Here is a 21920-nt window from a genome sequence, read left to right on the forward strand (position 1 = left end):
ATTAATATTATTTTACTACTATTTTTTTTTGCAAACACTTATTTTAATTACTATCTTAAATGAAAAACTCTAAAAATTGGTAATTGTGTTACTTCATATAAAAAATTAATTCAATGTGGCCTCCAAAAGCCCAATTTTCTTCCCGCAACTATATTTAAAAAAAGTTGGTGTCGCCCTAATCGGGGCTGTTGATCAAAAAATTATTATTTCCATTGTTTTCTTTATTGTTTCAATCATTCATTCTTTTCAAAATTCTGCTGCTTTTAAGCGCGTTTTTTCAAAGATAGTTTTGTTAATTTAGAATTTAATATTTTGTATTCTTTTACTAATTGATCAAATAAATTTGGAGTTATTATTTTTTTACAGGATAGCATAGTAGTATTAGCAAAGCTCATTTAATGACTAATACCAAAAAGGCTTCTTGAAATATAAATTTAAAAAAACTTTTATCGCCATATTTTAAAATTTAAGTACTTATTGAGTGTGATTGAATTAACTACAGATGGAAAAAATGTAAAACACCTTATCAAGCAGAAATTAAAATTTTTATTTAAACTAAACTAATTTAAATAATTTTTTGGTTTGCTAAATTTCAGAAATAACCCACCTATTTTTTTTTTCAAACTAGAAGATGATTGCAAAAATAAATGGAGAAATATCAGAGGAAGTTTATAGGAAACACCTCAGCAGCAGTAATGAACCAAGTGCTTCGACAGTTAAGCAAAGAAAGCCATATTATGAACCCCTATCTGGAGTTTGTATTGCCATACATCAAAACAAATGACAAGTAAGTTCAATAAAAAAAAATTCTTAAAAATGGTATCTCAGCAAGTTTTACTATAAAAATATTTTTAATTTGTTTCGATTAGAGACCATTTGACCAAAAAATGATTGATACACTTCAAATTTAATGTATGTTCTTGTTTGCTTGTTTTGTTCGTTTACGTCGCACTAGAGCTGCGCAATGGGCTATTGGCGACGGTCTGGGAAACATCCCTGAGGATGATCCGAAGACATGCCATCACAATTTTGATCCTCCGCAGAGGGGATGGCACCCCCGCTTCGGTAGCCCGACGACCTGCAAGCGAAGTCGAGCACTTAATATATGTTCTAAAATGCAATATAGTAGCGTAATTTTCTTGTCTAATTTAAAAACTTTTTTAATATTTAATAGGTTCCGTTTTAAGTATACTTGTAAATTGTTCATTTCGCTGATAAAAACTATAAATTTGCCAAAAGTAATACAATTGAATACGATACGCGTTTATAATTTAATTAAATTAAATTTTTGGTATCTTTTATTTATTGATAGTTACCAGAAAAGTTCTAACAATAAAAAGATTATTGATGGTAAAGTCTGGTTGGCAATGTTTGCACCTGCGAAACTAATAAGCCCTGCAAATTTTTTCAACAGTCTATGTCTAATGCCTGTAATTTTTTAAATTTGTGAAATCATACGTATGTATTCAAAATTAGTATGTATGTATTTTATTTTATAACCGTCGTTGAACAGCAGACCCAATTTTATGGGTTTACGACTACTAATGTTCAACTCCGTAACCTTGTAATTTTGAACCCAATGCAGAAGACACAGGAACTCCTGGATCAAGTATTGGGAGAAATTTGCCTTTGTGGAGGACTTTTTGATGGAGCTAACTCGCATTTGCGTTACATGGAGAGCAAGACCACGAGAACCTCCCACGGCTAACATAACGACTAGGGGACTCTAACCCATTATCCGTCTACCACTGAGGATATTTAACGTCAGCTCTGTGACCGGTGTAAGCCGGATGCGGAATTCGTATCTACTGGGATTCGAACCCGGTTCGCCTCATTGGAAGGCAAACACTCTATTCCCTGAGCCATCGCGGCTCATGTATGTATGTATGTATGTATGTATGTGTGTGTGTGTGTGTGTGTGTGTGTGTGTGTGTGTGTGTGTGTGTATGTATGTATGTATGTGTGTGTGTGTATGTATGTATGTATGTATGTATGTATGTATGTATGTATGTGTGTGTGTGTGTGTGTGTGTGTGTGTGTGTGTGTGTGTGTGTGTGTGTGTGTGTGTGTGTGTGTGTGTGTGTGTGTGTGTGTGTGTGTGTGTGTGTGTGTGTGTGTGTGTGTGTGTGTGTGTGTGTGTGTGTGTGTGTGTGTGTGTGTGTGTGTGTGTGTGTGTGTGTGTGTGTGTGTGTGTGTGTGTGTGTGTGTGTGTGTGTGTGTGTGTGTGTGTGTGTGTGTGTGTGTGTGTGTGTGTGTGTGTGTGTGTGTGTGTGTGTGTGTGTGTGTGTGTGTGTGTGTGTGTGTGTGTGTGTGTGTGTGTGTGTGTGTGTGTGTGTGTGTGTGTGTGTGTGTGTGTGTGTGTGTGTGTGTGTGTGTGTGTGTGTGTGTGTGTGTGTGTGTGTGTGTGTGTGTGTGTGTGTGTGTGTGTGTGTGTGTGTGTGTGTGTGTGTGTGTGTGTGTGTGTGTGTGTGTGTGTGTGTGTGTGTGTGTGTGTGTGTGTGTGTGTGTGTGTGTGTGTGTGTGTGTGTGTGTGTGTGTGTGTGTGTGTGTGTGTGTGTGTGTGTGTGTGTGTGTGTGTGTGTGTGTGTGTGTGTGTGTGTGTGTGTGTGTGTGTGTGTGTGTGTGTGTGTGTGTGTGTGTGTGTGTGTGTGTGTGTGTGTGTGTGTGTGTGTGTGTGTGTGTGTGTGTGTGTGTGTGTGTGTGTGTGTGTGTGTGTGTGTGTGTGTGTGTGTGTGTGTGTGTGTGTGTGTGTGTGTGTGTGTGTGTGTGTGTGTGTGTGTGTGTGTGTGTGTGTGTGTGTGTGTGTGTGTGTGTGTGTGTGTGTGTGTGTGTGTGTGTGTGTGTGTGTGTGTGTGTGTGTGTGTGTGTGTGTGTGTGTGTGTGTGTGTGTGTGTGTGTGTGTGTGTGTGTGTGTGTGTGTGTGTGTGTGTGTGTGTGTGTGTGTGTGTGTGTGTGTGTGTGTGTGTGTGTGTGTGTGTGTGTGTGTGTGTGTGTGTGTGTGTGTGTGTGTGTGTGTGTGTGTGTGTGTGTGTGTGTGTGTGTGTGTGTGTGTGTGTGTGTGTGTGTGTGTGTGTGTGTGTGTGTGTGTGTGTGTGTGTGTGTGTGTGTGTGTGTGTGTGTGTGTGTGTGTGTGTGTGTGTGTGTGTGTGTGTGTGTGTGTGTGTGTGTGTGTGTGTGTGTGTGTGTGTGTGTGTGTGTGTGTGTGTGTGTGTGTGTGTGTGTGTGTGTGTGTGTGTGTGTGTGTGTGTGTGTGTGTGTGTGTGTGTGTGTGTGTGTGTGTGTGTGTGTGTGTGTGTGTGTGTGTGTGTGTGTGTGTGTGTGTGTGTGTGTGTGTGTGTGTGTGTGTGTGTGTGTGTGTGTGTGTGTGTGTGTGTGTGTGTGTGTGTGTGTGTGTGTGTGTGTGTGTGTGTGTGTGTGTGTGTGTGTGTGTGTGTGTGTGTGTGTGTGTGTGTGTGNATGAATTTGTGCAAATAGGGTCCGTTATTGCAAAAAAAACCTTTTCAAGGAGTTTTTAAATTATAAACACATACAAGATTATGCTCAACATTGTAAAATTATAATTAAAAAAACTGAATTTTCAAAAATAAACAACAATTTCTGTTTCTAAATAAGAGATGCAACATACAAATATTTGGTATTTAGCCTATACTGCTGAACGCAGAATATTAATTTCGGACGAATAATGGAAGAATCGTCTGCCGAACACAAAACTTAATTCTTTTACATCCATCTTTCTTGTTTTCTGCCCTGGAAAGGGTTTATTCGATTAACAAAATAATAATGAAGATAAAAAAATTTGTGAAGGGTCCGATTAAAAGAAAAATAATTTTGTGAAGGGTCCGTTAACGGACCCAAATTTCTTCTAAACAGACCCCTGTGTAGCCTTGTAAGTTTGAACCCAATCCAGAAAATAAGAAAACTCCTGTATCAAGTATTGAGAGAAATTTGCCTTTCGTGGAGGACTTTATGATGGAACTAACCCGTATTTGCGTTGCATGGAGAGACAAACCACGGAAACCTCCCACGGATAGCCTCATGGTAAGGCGACTCTAACCCGTGATCCGCCTACTACTGAGGATATTTAACGTCAGCACTGTGGTCGGTGCAAGCCGGATGCGGAATTCGTATCGACTGGGAATCGAATGCGGTTCACCTCATTGGAAGGCGAACACTCTATCCCCTGAGCCATCACGGCTCTACCCCTAGAAATTGTACAGAAAGGGAGCAATTACTGAATTTTCTCTTGCAAATTTTGAGTGGTTGCAGACATTTAATTAACCACTGAGAGTGTGTCCGCTGTGAAAAATTAAATTAATCCTTTAAAAAAAAGAAGTAAATCCTTTGAAAATTTAATGCAAACTACAGGACAAAGACTATCTAGATTTTTTATCATAAGATGAAGATTATTCAAATTTTGTACCAACGAATTTAATATAGACTACCAGACAACGACTATCTAGATTTCAGATCATCAAACAAAGACTTCTAGATTTTGTAGCATCAGATAAAGACACGTTATAGATTTCCTATAACATGCGCATTGTAGTTGTCTGATTTTGGATAAAAATTATTGCACAAAAAATTCATTCTCCCCCTCCCAAGGAAAAAAAAATAAATAATAAAAAATAAATTTAAAAAAATTACCCGACAAATACTATACAGATTTTATGCCATTCGGCAAAGACTATTATAGAAGTGATATACCATCGAACAAAAATTATCTTTAAGTTCCCGTACCATCGGGGAAAAAGACTGCTGCAGATTTAGTACCATCAGGCAAAGATTATCCAGTATCTAATTCATTTAAAAATTTTGAAAGAGAAATGCCAAGTGTATAAAGATGGGTTATTTTATTTTATAACAGTCTTTGAACAGCCGACCCAATTTTGAGTTTAAAGCTACCAATGTTCAACGCAGTAGCCTTGTCATTTTGAACCCAATCCAGAAGACGAGGGAACTCCAGGATTAAACATCCAGTTATACTTTCTTAAATTTTCGTTGATTTTAACCATTTTTAATTAACTGTTGCAACTACTTTTGGAGCGAAAAGTTATTTTCAAAGAAAGAGCTTAAATCCTTAAAACATTTTACTTAGATTACTAGACAAACACTACTCAGAATTTGCACCGTCGAATGCAGACTATCTGCAAGTTTTGTATTAATGGAAAAATACTATCAATAGATTTTTAATCAAATGATATATACAAGTTATACACCCTCGGGCAAGATTATCCAGATCCTTATTCGTTTGAAAATTTTAGGATGGTTGATGTCCTGGTATAATGAGGAGTTATTAAAATTAATATTTAATCGTCCCAAGGAAAGGGAATACACGCTGAGCTCTATTTTGTAGATTTTAAAGCCACTGTTTTAACTATCGAAAGTAATCCCAGTGCAAAAAGTTATTAACAAATATGGAGTTATTAATAAATATCCTTTAAAGATTTTACATAGATTATATATCTTTATGCTGATTGTATACCTTTAGACGAAGACTAGGCATAGATTTTGCGACAACGGACAAAAACTATATGTTTCGTACTATTAGACACAGACTGCTATATAGATATTGTAGTACCTAAGGTCAGAAAGTAGGTTTTATACTATGGGGCAAAAATTAATCCAGATTCTAATTTATTCAAAAAATTAAGAATGAGAATGAAGCCCAGATATAATGAAGGGCTCATTCTAATTCTTCAAAAATAAATTTCTAAATACGAAATGGAAAAAAAAATGTCTAACTTAAATTTATTATTAAAAAGGCTGATTTCAAAAACTTTAATAAACCTTTCATTGCCTACTTTTAATTGCTTTCTAGAACCATATTACTAATGTAATATCTGAATGATCATGAACCAAAAGCTTTAGTTTCATTTAAATAGCACATGCTTATTCTTTCGTCGTAGTTTATAATTAAACTTTTTTTTTCCTTTTAAAGACTTATTTTACTCTGACGAAAAAGTTTTCCTAATTTAAAACCATCCGTAATCACTATAGTACGTGGTTCATGATCATTTAAAAGAGAAAGAATTTACAGAATTTTTCTCTTTTACAGAATTTAAATGAGAAAGAAGTTAAAATGTATAAATACCGTAATTTTAGATCTGCAATAATGCGCAATACGTAATTCAGTTGAAGAAACTTAAGAAGAAATGAAAATAAATAAGTGTGTTGCATTACCAAAGGAACTTATCAGGCGGAATTACTTGCAAAAGTTCCACACAGGTTAACAAATAATTGTTCCATGATGTATGCATATAAACATTAAATGCAACTTAAATAATAAAACAAGGATCAAATAATTAAAAAGTTTGTCTTTTTCATTATTTTAATATTCCTGATATAGATATCTGTATTGTACACCTTAATAACTTTTGATCTAGTTATACGATTTTCACACGCAAGGACTCGACCACAACATGGCTAATCTGAGCTGTTGATCAAAAAATTTTTATTTCCATTGTTTTCTTTATTGCTTCAATTATTCATTCTTTTGAAAATTCTGCTGCTTTTAAGCGCGTTTCTTTCAAAGACAGTTTTGTCAATTTAGAATTTAATATTTTGTATTCTTTTACTAATTGATCAAATAAATTTGGAGTTATTATTTTCTTATAGGATATCATAATAGTATTAGCAAAGCTCATGTAATGACTAATATCAAAAAGGCTTTTTGAAATATAAATTTAAAAAAACTTTTATCGCCATATTTTAAAATTTAAGTGCTTATTGAGTGTGATTGAATTAACTACAGGTGGAAAAAATGTGAAACACCTTATCAAGCAGAAATTCAAATTTTAATTTAAACTAAACTAATTTAAGTAATTTTTTGGTGTGTTAAATTTCGGAAATAACCCACCTATTTTTCCTTTGAAACTAGAAGATGATTGCAGAAGTAAATGGAGAAATATCAGAGGAAGTTTATAGGAAACAACTCAGTTGCAGCAATAAACCAAGTGGTTCTGCAGCTAAGCAAAGAAATCCATTTTATCTGAGCCCCTATCTGGAGTTTGTATTGCCATACATCAAAACAAATGACAGGTAAGTTCAATAAAAAAAAATTTAAAAAATGGTATCTCACCAAGTCTTACTATAAAAATATTTGTAATTTGTTTCTTTTAGAGACCATTTGACCAAAAAATGATTGATACATTTCAAATTTAATATAGGTTCTAAAATGTAATACAGTAGTGTAATTTTCTTGTCTAATTTAAAAACTTTTTTAATTTTTAAAAGGTTTTAATATTTAATAGGTTCCGTTTTAAGTATACTTGTAAATTGTTCAGTTCACTGATAAAAACTATAAATTTGCCAAAAGTAATACAACTGAATACGATACGCGTTTATAATTTAATTTAATTATATTTTTGGTATCTTTTATTTATTAATAGTTAACAGAAAAGTTCTAACAATAAAAAGATTATTGATGATAAAGTCTGGTTAGCAATGTTTGCTCCTGCAAAACTAATAAGCACTGTAAATTTTTTTCAACAGTCTATGTCTAATGTCTACAATTTTTAAAATTTGTGAAATCATACGTATGTATTAAACGTTAGTAATATGTGTTAATAATATTAAACGTTAGTATGTATGTATGTATGTATTATATTTTATAACCGTCGTTGAACAGCCAACCTAATTTTATAGGTTCACAAATACTAATGTTCAACTCCGTAACCTTGTAATTTTGAACCCTATCCAGAAAACAAGGGAACTCCTGGATCAAGTATTGGGAGAAATTTGCCTTCGTGGAGGACTTTTTGGTGGAGCTAACTCGTATTTGCGTTATATGGGGAACAAGACCACGAGAACCTCCCATGGTTAACCTAACGGCAAGGGGACTCTAACCCACGATCCGTCTACCACTGAGGATATTTTCCGTCAGCAATGTGGTCGGTGCAAGTCGGATGCGGAATTCGTATCGACTGGGATTCAAACCCGGTACGCTTCATTGGAAGGCGAACGCTTTATCTCCTGAGCCATCGCGGCTCATGTATGTATGTATGTATTAAGCGTATGCATTAAACGTAGGTGTATTAAACATTAATATATCATTTTGTATTCAACATTATTTAAACAAATTTAATCAAGCATGCAACTAAATATTTAAAATTTTTAAGTGTTAGTAAAAATATTAAACGGATAAGTTAGGGATAGTTAACTACAGAGTATTTCATCTTCAACAATCTTTGTCTACAAATGGTTACAAAAATTTGTAATGCTATAAATGTTTAATTATTGCTTTTTTTTCTCACTTAAGATTGAAAAGTAATTTAACAACAGCTTCTGTGGCGGTAATGGAGGAAGTGATGGCTCTACCACAGGAAAAAAATGACTGTGGCACTCAGAGATTTGGCACGCATGTGTCATTTAATGACACAGACATGTCTATGACCACCACTACTGAGGAATCAGTCAATATTACAGTTAACCAGCCTCTAAAAAAGGGAAAATAGAGGATAGCATGGAAGATGTAATGAAAAGCTATTTTAAAACAGAAGAAGATACTGATGTGTTTGCCTTTTTTTTTTTAAATGTCTGTTTCTCAATCATTTTAAGCCAGAGCAAAAAGGCGAAGATGTAAACTCGAAATTTTAAATGTAGTTAATAACATTTTTAACGAATGAAAAAATTTTTTTATTATTTTTGTTTGTAAATAAGGTCTGGTCTGGTCTGGTTTGTAAATATGGTAAGGTTTGTTTGTAAATTAATTCTGTAGGTGCTTTATAATATCGGGGGGGAAAAGTTTTCCTAAGTTTTTAACAAAATTCATTATTGGAAGAAAATTATTTTTCTCGAATGTAAATAATTTTATATACAGTTTCAGGATTATATTTCAAAGTTCCCAACCTTAAATATTCCAAATAATTTGTGCAAATGATTTTTAAAGTTACAAATAAGACACAAAACATAATTTTACTGAAATAAACATTTCTTCGACATATTTGGGTTTTTTATCCTTAAAATAAGAGGGTTATCCTCATTTTGATAAATATTGTCCTTGTAGTTTAGGCAAGAATGAAGTCATGCCCTTCATGTTAATTTCATCTTCTTTTTTCACTTCCGTATTTTACTATATTTTCAGAACTAATGAGTTAAATAAAAAATTTAGCACGTAATTGTAAAATTAATTTTTCCTAAGATGATTCAATGTGAGAAATTAGCTTTATATTAATTTATTATATTTCATTATTTCATTTACTAACGGTCAAAAAAAATTCAAATTGTGTGGCTTAAAATTTTTTTAACTGATTTAGTCTATGTAATTTTAAAAAACCAAAGTCAAAATTTGAATATAATCAGTCGAATTGTTAGAAATAAAAATGAATAAATACTTCTTTATGGTGAAATAAACAAGAAAGAAAATTAGTATCCAATTTTTGCCCCTTCGGGCTCAAACTTTAACCGAATGGATGAGTGAATGGGCCTGCATTATAAAACGGGTGTGACGTACGTCTGGGGTAAAAGTCGAATTCTTGGTTATAGATGGCGCCACTGGAACACAAGAACAATCGCAATTCCTTTTGCCTTCATGACCAACGACAACAACAACAACAACTAAACTCTTGGGACTTTGTTTTCCAGACATCGGCTACCTCCATATTTTGAGGGTAGAGAATAAAAATCCGCCGGGGAAAAAAATGATCAGAGAAAGTACGTGTTTGACTGATTTCGTAAGTTAAAATATCTTCTACTCTAATTTAACGTAAGGTCTTCAAACCGTAAGGATTGAATCCTAGTGCGTTAAAATTTGATCACAAAAAAAATTAAAACCAATTAAGGCATCACTCCCTGCCTTTATCACTGTTACTGAATTTGCATACTTTTCATGTATGTGTGACCTTCAAGTCACGGGCTGTTTCTTAATATTTTCCGACAATCTCAACGAAATCTGAAATGCAACTCTTTTAAAATGTCTTGTCATCAGTTTCGATAAAGAAAGAAAAAATATTACGATATAAGAGGAAGACCGTGATTTTTCTCGAATAAACAAATCGGTTCGTTGTAAGACACATGAAATGATTGCTTATCTTTAAAATCATCAAGGGTCATTTGTGTCTCGAGGGCGTGGAAAAGCGAGATATATTTCTCTCGCACGTCATTGTTTTTAAGAACCAATGCGCTTTTAAAAATAAGTATGTACCTTTACTTAACTGGTTTTTGTAATTATTAAATAATTATCATAAAACTGCTAACAATTTTTAGCCAGATTCGTTGACCATTCGTAAGATTCATGATCAAACCTATCAAGATAACTACATTAAGTTTACCACTGACCAAGTTGATCTCTATAATTAAGTATGGATCAATTTTCGAAAAATAAACTCTTTGTAACTTGATCACCTATTTATAGCGTACATTAACCATTAAATTACACAGAATTCATCTGGGTGTGAAAAAAACACGACCTTAAATCTTTCTTAACTGACACACACACAAAAAAATTAAATTTGATGTTTTGTACACCGCCTTTTCTAAAATTGTAATGAAAAATGGCCAGAATGTTACAACACCTTTTTAATTGAATTATTATTATCGGAATTTCAATGCGCATATTTTTTACGTAATAACGAAACATCCTGTATACTTATTGGTGTAAAATGACTTACAGTTCAATGATCTTTATTTCGTGAAGGAGAATTGGCTTATAACCCCTAACAAATTTCGATTCAATATTCTACAGCAGTCTTTCTTAACCTTTTTGGTATAATGGACCCCTTTTAAAAATTTTTAAGAAGTCACGGACCACCCCCTGTGAAAAAAATTATAACAAAAAACATCAATTATTAAAAAACATTTAATTTTATTATTTTAATAGTATACAAAATTTTTAAAATTTAAATTTTTAATGTGAAGGTTGCTGCTGCTTTTCCTTAATTAATAAATTGGATTGGGGGATGGTATTCGACAAAGCAACGCGCATATCATGTTCAACATTCAATCGATTTTGATATTTTGATTTTATTGTCACAAGTGTGGAAAATCCCTCTTCGCAAAGATTCACTGTAGCAAATGGAATTATAGCTGCCATAGCTCACTTCACAAGCAATGGGTAGGCTTCCAAACATTTTAAAAATTAGGAGCAGTCAGCGGACCTCCAAAATATGACTCATGGACCCCTTAGGGGTCCATAAACCACAGGTTAAGAAACCCTGTTCTACAGTGATCTAGTTTACATTTTACTCTAATTAAGCTTTCTTCTCTTTCAGGAATAAATTTTCATGAGGCTAAAAAATTTCTAAAATGTCCTTACTCATTTACATTAATAATTCCCCTATCCCCTTGAAGTTAGAAAGTTAAAATTTGGACCATGTGTTTTTTATGAGATAAATATAAAATGTAAAAACTATTTCCTTTTACCAATTTGTAATTATCGAGGTATTTTGACGGTAATTTGCTTGACGTAGCATAGCCGATTCCGTCTCTTGTACTATTAAACCGTGAATTCGTGCAGGTGATGGGAAATATGGTTAGTTCATATAGGCCAGTGTTTCCCAAACTTATGACTTTTGTGTACCCTTTCAAAATTTTTCGTAACGCTGTGTACCACTAATAAAAAAATTAACGTATTTTTTGACAAATATGTTTATTTAGAGTAGAGAATAAAGTTAAAAATCACAACTGACTGTTGACACCACTAAATATTAACTGTTAACTCTGCANGGTATTTTGACGGTAATTTGCTTGACGTAGCATAGCCGATTCCGTCTCTTGTACTATTAAACCGTGAATTCGTGCAGGTGATGGGAAATGTGGTTAGTTCATTAAGGCGGATTAGCTGGTCGGCTATTTTACTTATATTAGATTCGGTATCAGTTCTCTCTTTGACTCCGCGACTCACGGAAATAAAATTGTTTTTCTTTTTTATTATTGGTTAAAGCACTTAAAAATTTCTAGTATGTGAGGATTTATAGTAATTTTTAAGAACCATTTAATTTGTATCTTGATTGTGAGTTCCGCAAGAAAAGTAAAAAAATTAAGTTTGTCCAAGAATTTATAATATGACTTTACTGCATATACGACGCCCGGTGAATGAGTGGTAACCCTTCGCGATGTCATGCCACAGGTCCTTGGTTCGATACTCCGACCGAGCAAGGTTGACTCAGCCTTTCATCCCTTCAGTGGATCGACAAAATGAGTACCAAGCATACTTGGGGGCTAAACACTGGGGGTTCCCCGTAAATCTGACTACCCAACCAAAACATCTGCTCTTGCACCCCAGAGCCCAAAGGTCAAGAAAACTGAAATGGGCACAGTAGGCATTGGCCCTCAATGGGCTGTTGAGTCACTGAGTTTAGTTTAGTATACACACATTAATTATATAATCTGTTCATAATAATATTAAAATCAATGCATGCGTTTGCTTATTACGCGATCCTAAAAATCATTGAAAAAAACACGCTTTTGTTTTAGAGCAAAACTGCCGTAATAGCCAATAAATTTCACTTTTTTTAGTGAATGGTTCTTAAGGGAAAGGTTCAAGTTTTAATTTGTGCTAATATTAAATCATCGTAATCATTCTTATCAAAGTTTAAAGGAATAATGATCACATTTATCAAAAATATGGATAACAAACTATAAGTTTTAATCAGTAATACATATGAAACTTAACAACAATATTTTTATTTCCTACAACTAGTTTATAATGTTTAGTTCTAATTGTAATCATAGTTGGTACATACGATTTGATTATCTACTCCCGATTTGCAATAATTTACAACCTAAATATGATATGTATGGCACCATTTTAAGAAATGACACTCTAATTCCGGCAACAACAACAAAAAATCTAGGTTACGTTTGGAAAATTTGTGAAATTAATTTTTAAATAGTCCCCTGTAACGTTAAGACGCAATGCATTGGGGGCATCGACTTTCCATGCTGCCAAATGAAGTTGTCGGGCCACCAAATGGGGACACAGGTAAATCTTCTTCCAGTTCTTGTAGCCAATTCTTGTAGTCTTGCACCGTGGATGATGATTCAAAGCAGCAACTAGTATGCCAAAATAGCCCCCAAACATTCTCTATTGAATTCAGGTCTGGCCAATCCATTCGGCTAATATCTTCACATTCCAGAAAATTCTGGCATGATGCTCGATCCATTAAAATGGCAACAGAACCAACTAACTCCATACAAAAGGAAACGTAGGACTCCGAGAATATATCTCTATACTCATACTCGTAACAGCACACGTTTCAAAGACACGGGGAACAATATGCTTTCATTTCCATGATGCTCGATTTCTCAGACATTGGATCATAAGTAAAGACTCCAAAAGAAGGGTAGTTGTTAGTTTTCGTACAACGGTTTTCTTTTAATAATCAGTTATGTTTTATTTCGCTACATTTTGGACCACCTAAGAATTGTGGTTTTGAATACACTATTACACCTAAAAGTTGAGGAACAAACACATTTTCCGAGATAGCTCCAGAAATTTCATGAGTAATTTTACTTGAAAATGCACCAAACTATGGCAAGAACGATGATAGCTAAAAGCGCGAATTTAAGGTCTAATTGTAATAGCACGAACTCTAGGCCATGAGATAGTCCAAAAATGATGCAGCGAAATAATGTAGTGGGATTTAAAATGGGACAGAAAAAATATAAAAGCAAAAAAATTTCTTTCGAAAGATGTAATACTTGAAATCGTTTTTTCATCCAAAAATTGTTCATTTCAGAAAAACAAAGAACTTCGTTAAATTAATAAATCCAAACGTTTGGTCATAGTAACGGAGCCAAACGGTGACTTCAGTATTGAAATAAAAATAAATGTTTTAAAGTTTTTGTAACTAAAAACAATTTTTAAAAAAATTAAACTTTGAAGCTTGGAACTGAAATAATAGTTTTTAAATAATTAGTTCAAAATTCTTATTGTCTATATTTAAAATCAAAACAATGCTGGTAACCGAACCCATATATTTTTTTTATCACTGACCAGTAAAATTAGACTTCTTCATCGGAAAAATTGATACTTAGGTTTTTTAATTTTTTTTCCTCGAAAAAAGCTTTGCTATGATTCCTTTTCCTTTTTAAGGGAGTATATTTGATGAAGTGATTTGTTATTTTAGCACGCGAATGAAGATTGCATTTTTTCCCGCAGAATTGAATGAAACCAAACAAAAATCAGAAAGACTGACATTTTAAAAGTTGAAATGTTTTTTTTCTTCATGAAAAGTACTATTTTTGAATAGCACTTATTAGGAAGAAAACCCTTATAACTACAAAACTATTTACCCTGCCCACTTAAATTTTATCTCATTCAGTACAACGTAAAAAATTTTATCGAAACTTACACTTTCATGAACATGTAACATCTTACATATTCATATAGCCCTAAAATAACAAGTGAAACGTGGACATATGTCAAAAACAGTTCTTTTTGTACTTAAAAATACTAAGAGCATTTAAACTATTCTCATTCGAAGTAACGGAGAGATGAATTTAGGAGACAATGTCTCCCTTGTAATGGGCACAAGTACAAATGTGTATTTTTAGTACGCAAGACACTTATTAGTTAAAAACTTTAAGTCTAAGTGTCCCGAGATTAGTCTCATTCAATACAGCGTGAAAAATATGCATCCGTCTAGAAGAAGTTCAATTCTTCCCCCTCCAAAAAAGAGGGGGAGCATACAGAGGAGAATATCATTTATAATAACATAACAAAATTTTGCAGTCAAAAAATATCTTGGGTATTAATTTTTCTGACAAAAATGCGGATTTTGGTATAAATATCATCCTTTAATAAAAACTTACCTAGGGACGCAAGAAGGAATCCCTGAAGGACAGCGAAGTTGCCACCAAAATGTTCTAAGTGGATGAGGCAATTGATCATTGATAGACGCGCTGTTAAATCTAGAAGCATCTTATCAACGTAAATATGATAATATCAGACGATAGATTCTTATCGATTATGAAACCATAAGCATAAATACTTCTTAAAAGAAGGAAAAAAACACTATTTAAGTAGCCTGGGTCATATTTCTTTAAATATAACTTTTTCATAAAACGTTAACATTTCAGGCACGTGTTTTAAGATAAAAAGTTTTTTTCATTTGATCTGTCCAGAAAGAAAATTCGTTTATCCAAAAATAATTACGAAGAGAATTTTTTGCTACAATTTTACTTTGAAACTAGCTGAATGCCCGTTTTTCCTGCAAAACGTTTTAAAAAAATTGCAATGAATTAATGAATTGATATTAATTTACGCATCCATGTAGTAAGCATGAAGGTATGTACCAATGCAACAATTTTTTTTAATTGTTATGGTCTGCTGCCTTTCCTGGATACTTTACATTATCAGATCAATAAAAATTTTGTGGGAGAATTTGGACAAAACCGGTTCCTTATACTTTCTTCCCTTTCTACTTTTTTTTCCTCCTCCTGCTATGCGCAGGCGCATACTTTACAAAAATGGATTCAATTTTTATTTGAATGATAAATTAGATTTTTAGTTCCGAGAACAAATGAAAAATAATATTTCATGCAAAAAAAACTATATTTTAATTGGTAAATTAATTATTTTTTAGGAGCATGCTTGCACCCGGTTTTATGAATAAAACCGGGTATGTATTGAAACTATTAAAATCCTACTGAGATAATCCTTTACAGCGTAGGGTTATTAATTTAAGAAGGGTTTTCAACACTGATAAATAGACAGGGAGTCAAAGAAACACAAGAGTAATTTTGCATTTGTAACCGGGCATCTACAATGGGTGCTTGAAAAACCACACAAATTATGTTTTACTTTTAAATGCTTCAATTTTTTTATTTTAAACTATTTCTAAAAAATTTTTTTGCGTGTCATATTCTCCATTCTGAGACGTTATATTTTTAAATCTAATACTATCATTAACTAGTTACAGATTACTAATTCGAAAAATTATTTCAAATTAATTATTTAATCGAAAACTAAAAGTGAACAGATAATTCATTCACTGTACGAACACTTTTGCTCTTGCCCAATATTTAATGCAAAAAAATTCAATAAAAAGCAGGCTTTACTTTTTTTTTATTTAAAAATTTTAATATTGTGTTGTGCTAAAAAAATATTTTTCTTTGGAAAAATATGAATTAAGTTATTGAAAAAACAAAACAATAATTGAATTACAAGCAGTTATGGCATCGTTTATGAAAACTATCTGGGACACGCTTCTTAAAATATTTAAAAAAATAATAATAATTATCTAATAAAAGATTATATAAACTATTAATAGCAGAATATTTGAAACAGTTCGATGGATTAATGGTTATTGACCAAATATTGAAGATACCAGACGTTGAATTTTCCTGAAATAAATCAATTCGAAACTAAATCGATGGAATTAAAATTAAAACATTTTCGTTGAGTTATCTTTAACTATTCACATGTCTGTAATTGTTTCACGTGACTTCTGATTAATGGCAGCAGTTACTCGAGCTAAAAAGTCTTTGTCTAACCCCAACTCTTTCCCATTCAATATCATTCGGCTTTGTTGGTGGCAGAGGCCTTTTTGTCTCACGTGCTTGGGCACATTGTCTGAAGGGGCTCTAAATGTATGTTATTAATATTTATTTGTTGCCGTATTTTCAATATTTGATATAAGTACCTTTATTTAAAAAATTCTTAATTACTTTAATGGGAAAAAATAAGCTAGTTTCTATGCTTATAATTATCGCATTCTACTTATATTACGCTAAAAGTAGAATAATATAAGTTAAATTTGATATTTTCACTCATTCACAGAAAATACCATAAAAGATTAGTAGTTTAGAATATATTCAAAATCTGTACAAGGAATAGTAGTTTAGAATTTCTTTTCTTCACTGTTTTGATAGCTCGAATGAAATAATTAAATCATAATCACCGGAAATAATTTATGCATTTATAACATATAAATAAAATGAAATAACCATTTTTAATAAGAACTCTATTAAATAATAACTATTTTAAATTAAAAAAATAACTATTTTTAACAATAATTATTAAATAATAACTATTTTCAATGAAATTTATTAAATAATAACTATTTTAAATTAAAAAATAACTATTCTTAACAATAACTATTAAATAATAACTATTTTCAATGAAATTACAACTGTTATTAATTATTTTCCGTGAAAAATAAATATTTTCTGTAAAATAATAATATTTAAATAACAAAACTAATTTTAAAATAGTAAAATGAGCCAAGCTTATGATTCGCGCAGTTTTCGTTGGCTCCCCCCCCCTTCCCCAGTCAAAGAAAAGTTGGCATGCCACTGGAGATAGCCATAAACCTATAGGCCAACTTAAAAGTAGATTAGGAATAGGGGAGCTATGCATTCAAGCTTATGTAAGAGATCTACTTTCTCTTGTCCTCCAAAAAGCTTGCAAACAAAGAAAATCACTGAGAGGGCTCTATGATTTGTTAGAGACTAAATTACCCGTGTTGGAGATCTTAAACGTTACTAGAGATAAGTAATGCATCCACGTTGTTTCCCATTATAATGAGAAAAAAGAATCTATGAACGCTCCATGTGCTCAATGTGAATTTTTTATTATAAAATATTTTATGTTGTATCCAGTTTTATTTCGAACAATATTTAGAATTAAAAATCAGGAATTTTTGTATGCTTCTGATTTGTAATTTAATTTTTAAACACATTAATTCTCAAAGTATGATTACATTAAGTTAATTATACTCACTAATTGTATTGAAATTAGTCTAGATAATTGGCCAAATATGATTTTTTTTATCAGTTAATGTAATTATTCATTAAATTAAATAGTCAATAAATAAACATATAGTCATTAATCATATAGTAAATATCATCATACAGGCGTTTTTTTACTGATTTAACTTAAACCTTAAATAATTTTTTTTATGTTCATATTATATTATCTAAAATAGAATTCAAGACTTTAAAAAAATGTAAAAGCCAATTGCATCACGCTTATGCTTTGAAAGGCCATTTTAATTTCAAAAATCTAATAATTGAGACGATTTTTTTCCTCCATTTGCTGTGCAGTTAGGAGGCTGAAAAATTTTATAAATCATCTTAAACGTTCTATTTACTTAAAGTTTCGTATTAAAAAAAATCCCAGCGCATTTGTTTAGGTATGACTGAAGAGTCTTTTTAAAAAAAATTTTAAGTGAAGACGTGTAACAAACATGTCCTTTGTATACCGTTCATATAAAACTCTGCAATTTAGTATTTCGCATTTCTATGCCCTTAAAGTTGCAAAATCGATGTAAGAGTGAAAAAACCAAATTAAAAAATTTTAATTTGGTTCATACAGTCTTACATTTATTGAGGACATAAAAATGCGAAATACTAAATTACAGAACTCATGTTCGAAGGATATACAAAGAGCAAGTTCGTTACACGTCTTCCGGAAAATCAGGAATAATTCCTCGGGCTGTCTATGAGACTTCCATCATCCCCGGATAGGCTATGGATCTCATCCACGTAAAAGTTATAGTGTAAAATATATCTAATGGACAACTTTTAGACTTCGACTGGATCTTCCCTGGATCAAATGTGGATGTCTTGTGAACGTCTACCTGGCGACCTCATGAACCTTCGTGGATGTTTGCGAGGACGTACAGTGGGTATACAATGGATGATTTTATGCTCTATGGATGCTGCTTTGATGTCACTTAAGGTCTGGTATCTTAGGACTAGCGCCTTATCTGGGCGTCAGCGTAAAGTTGACGTAGAGCTGACGCCAAAAAAATACTTTTTTGTTAGCTCAGCGTGAGCAGTCAGTCCAACGCACACATTATCTCTCATTGCGCATGCGTTAATAACGTAAACAAATATTTATTTTGAATTTGTATTGATTTTGTTATTGTCGACCAGTGTTTTAGAGAACAAATNTGTGCACGATTACGACGAATTGAACTACGATGAACTATAATAATAATAACATTTATTTACATAACAGAGGTAAGTTCACACAAGCTGCGGAAGACCGCAGGCAATCCTTTTACATGACAATCACGACTACAACTACTGTGTTACAACATACTTAGGGGAGGCAGCCGGTAGCTGCTTACTTCGCTCCTTTAACATTGGAATGTGCGCCAAAGCGCCTTGTGCAAATTAATTCGGCACAGTGTCCTTTGTACACCGTTCATATGAAATTCTGTAATTTAGTATTTCGCATTTTTATGCCCTTAAAGTTGTAAAATCGATGTAAGAGTGAAAAAACAAAATTAAAAAACTTTAATTTGGTTTAGACACTCTTACATTTATTGAGGACATAAAAATGCGAAATACTAAATTACAGAACTCTTGTTTGAAGGATATACAAAGAGCATGTTCGTTACACGTCTTCCGGAAAATCAGGAATAATTCCTGGGACTGTCTATGAGATTTCCATCATCCCCGGATAGGTTATAGATCCTTATCTCATCCACGTAAAAGCTATGGTGTAAAAGATATGTAATGGACGACTTTTAGACTTCTACTGGATCTTCCCTGGATCAAACGTGGGTGTCTTGTGGACGTCTACCTGGCGACGACATGGACCTTTGTGGATGCTTGCGAGGACGTATAGTGGGTATACAATGGATGGTTTTGTGCTATATGGATACTGCTTTGGTGTCAATTAGGGTTAATTCAATTAGTTTGTCTAATTTTTTTGGTATTTTTAGCTCAGCATAAGCATTTATCATTTTCTTCCTGTCAACTTTATCCTAGATAGCAAAAATAAAAAATAAGGTTTATTTTCACTCAACAAAAACCTTTTAATGTAAACCTAGAAAGGTTTGTAATACAGTTTACGTGTAAACCTTCTAACCTTAAAACGAGATATGTGACTATCTGCTCTATTCTACGCACATTATCCTAATCCAAAACCTTGGAAAACCACCTTCTATATAAAAACCTTAAATCGAGGTTGACTTAGGGTTTTCAAGCGTGAAAAAAGGTGATAATAATCTTTAATCTAGGTAATTATAAGGTTTCGTTTTGCAAAATCTTGCATTCTCAGCTAAAATCCACCTTGTCATGAAATTTTAACGGGCATTGCTACTTGATCCTATCGCTAGTGTGACATCAGCTAAAACGTCATTATGGACCTAAAAAGTGACAATACTTTTTAAAAAAGCTTTAAAAAATAATTTTTACTCCTTTTAGGATGAAAGGTTTGAAACTGCAATATTTTTGCTTCATTGGAAAAAGGTTTTTAGTACAAACATTCCGTCGGCGTTCGAAGGCTGCGAGTTTAGACGTCCAGGAGAAATGTTGGAGGGGCGAGACATGGAACCGGTCTTCTTCTACGGCGTATCCGAGCGTTGCGAATTGTGATCGCGAAATACAAATTTTAAATAACAAGCAAATTCGAGAAGTAAAGAGAAAGAAATAGCCATGTTTTGCTATGTCGTCATGGAAAGTCAAAAGTTTTCCGGTGGGGTTTATTTGTTTTTTGTAGGGTAGATTCTGACAAACTAGTTTTTCGATGTAGAGTCGATTGAAAAACGGCTCCTATTGTCATCAGCTCACGCATGCGCACTGTAAGGGGTTTGGTGATGAAAGTTTGGCTTCAAAAATTGGAGTTGGAATCTTGGAAAGCCATGTGAGTTGAAGTTGAAGGTTTTGATTTTGTTGACCTAAGGAAATGAGCTTGTAACCTTTAAGCTATTTTTAATCAAATATTCTCGTACCCTTTCAATTATTTTTTACAGCCTCAATACAGCACTTGCAAAAATCGTAAACAAATCTTCGCGCTCAAGGATATTTTCATAAGTTACTTGTTCAAAAGTTGCCATAAGATTTTATCCTCGCTTAAGACTAAAAAAATTCAAATAACGAGAAAAAATTCTATAAGGTTCTTCTATAAGGAAAGAGGAAGAAATATTTGCCGAAATATAGTATAACGACAATACATACACACGATTATTTCAGTTGATTTCACAAATATTTCGGTTGAAATTAATTTTCAAACAGAAACTATTCCTGTAAATTAAAAGAAAATTTGGAGTAATAAAATATTTATATCTTCAGAATAATCAATTTCTTTCGAATACCTTAAATTACATTGAACTTTTTGTATTACGGAATTGTTATTTTTTATTTTTACTAACAATATATAAATACATTGTCACGCGAAAATGGATAGAAATTTAATAAGAAACAATATTGAAAGGAAACACCTTATTTTGTTTAATACATTGTCACCAAAATATCGACATATATTGGAAAAGAAGCAAAATCAAAAAAGATTCTTCATTTTGCTTAATGAAATGATTTTAAAAATTTTATTCGATTTCAGCGGTTTTTATTCAATTTTAATTTTTATTCCATTAAGTTTCAAGGAAAATAAATAACAATGCAAAGGTGTTGCCCTTCTAAATGTTCAATATTTAGATTATGATACTAAAAAAGTAACGTTTGTGAAAACCTTTGGTAGTGTGACATAAAATTTTTCTACAATTTATTTTCATAAAATGTAAGTAGCAGTATTCAAAAGAAATTCTTCATTTTATTTAATACATTGTCACACGAAAATGGATAGAAATTTAATAAGAAACAATATTTAAAGGAAACTTCTTATTTTGTTTAATACATTGTCACCAAAATATCGACATATATTTGAAAAGAAGCAAAATCAAAAGAGATTCTTCATTTTGTTTAATGCATTGTCTCTCAAACTATTTAAAACAATTATTGCTAAATAAAAGCTTATCCTCTAGAGCAATGTTCCCCAACCCCCGGTCCGCGGACCAGTACCGGTCCGTGGATGAAATGGTACCGGGCCACCCATTTCATTGAAACTGAATTTGAACCCCAAATTAAAAACATCTTTGTTCCATTACAATTTTATTTATTTAAAAAAAGGGGGCCCCGAAGGTAGTGACATAAATTTTTGTAATGTTTGTAATGCATCATTGTCTCCGATTACCCCCAGATGGAACCGTCTCATTGCAAAGAAACAAGGTCAGGATTCTAATTGATTT

General features: G+C 32.6%; 1 protein-coding gene and 1 long non-coding RNA gene across 2 annotated transcripts in view; one reads left to right on the forward strand and one right to left on the reverse strand.

Annotated features, from left to right (window-relative positions):
- Positions 1 to 14876, reverse strand: part of LOC107454840 (mitochondrial basic amino acids transporter) — a 32703-nt gene extending 17827 nt beyond the window's left edge. The window contains exon 1 of the mRNA XM_016072160.3: positions 14752 to 14876. The gene's annotated coding sequence lies outside the window, so the exon portion shown is untranslated. The remainder of the gene's footprint in view (positions 1 to 14751) is intronic.
- On the forward strand, positions 539 to 8504 carry LOC139425073 (uncharacterized). The gene is made up of 2 exons (XR_011636276.1): positions 539 to 787; positions 8258 to 8504. It is a non-coding gene; the product is annotated as an uncharacterized lncRNA (long non-coding RNA).
- Positions 14877 to 21920: the final 7044 nt, after the last annotated feature.

The sequence above is a fragment of the Parasteatoda tepidariorum genome, chromosome 2 (genome assembly GCF_043381705.1).
Source record: "Parasteatoda tepidariorum isolate YZ-2023 chromosome 2, CAS_Ptep_4.0, whole genome shotgun sequence".
Taxonomy (NCBI): Eukaryota; Metazoa; Arthropoda; class Arachnida; order Araneae; family Theridiidae; genus Parasteatoda; species Parasteatoda tepidariorum.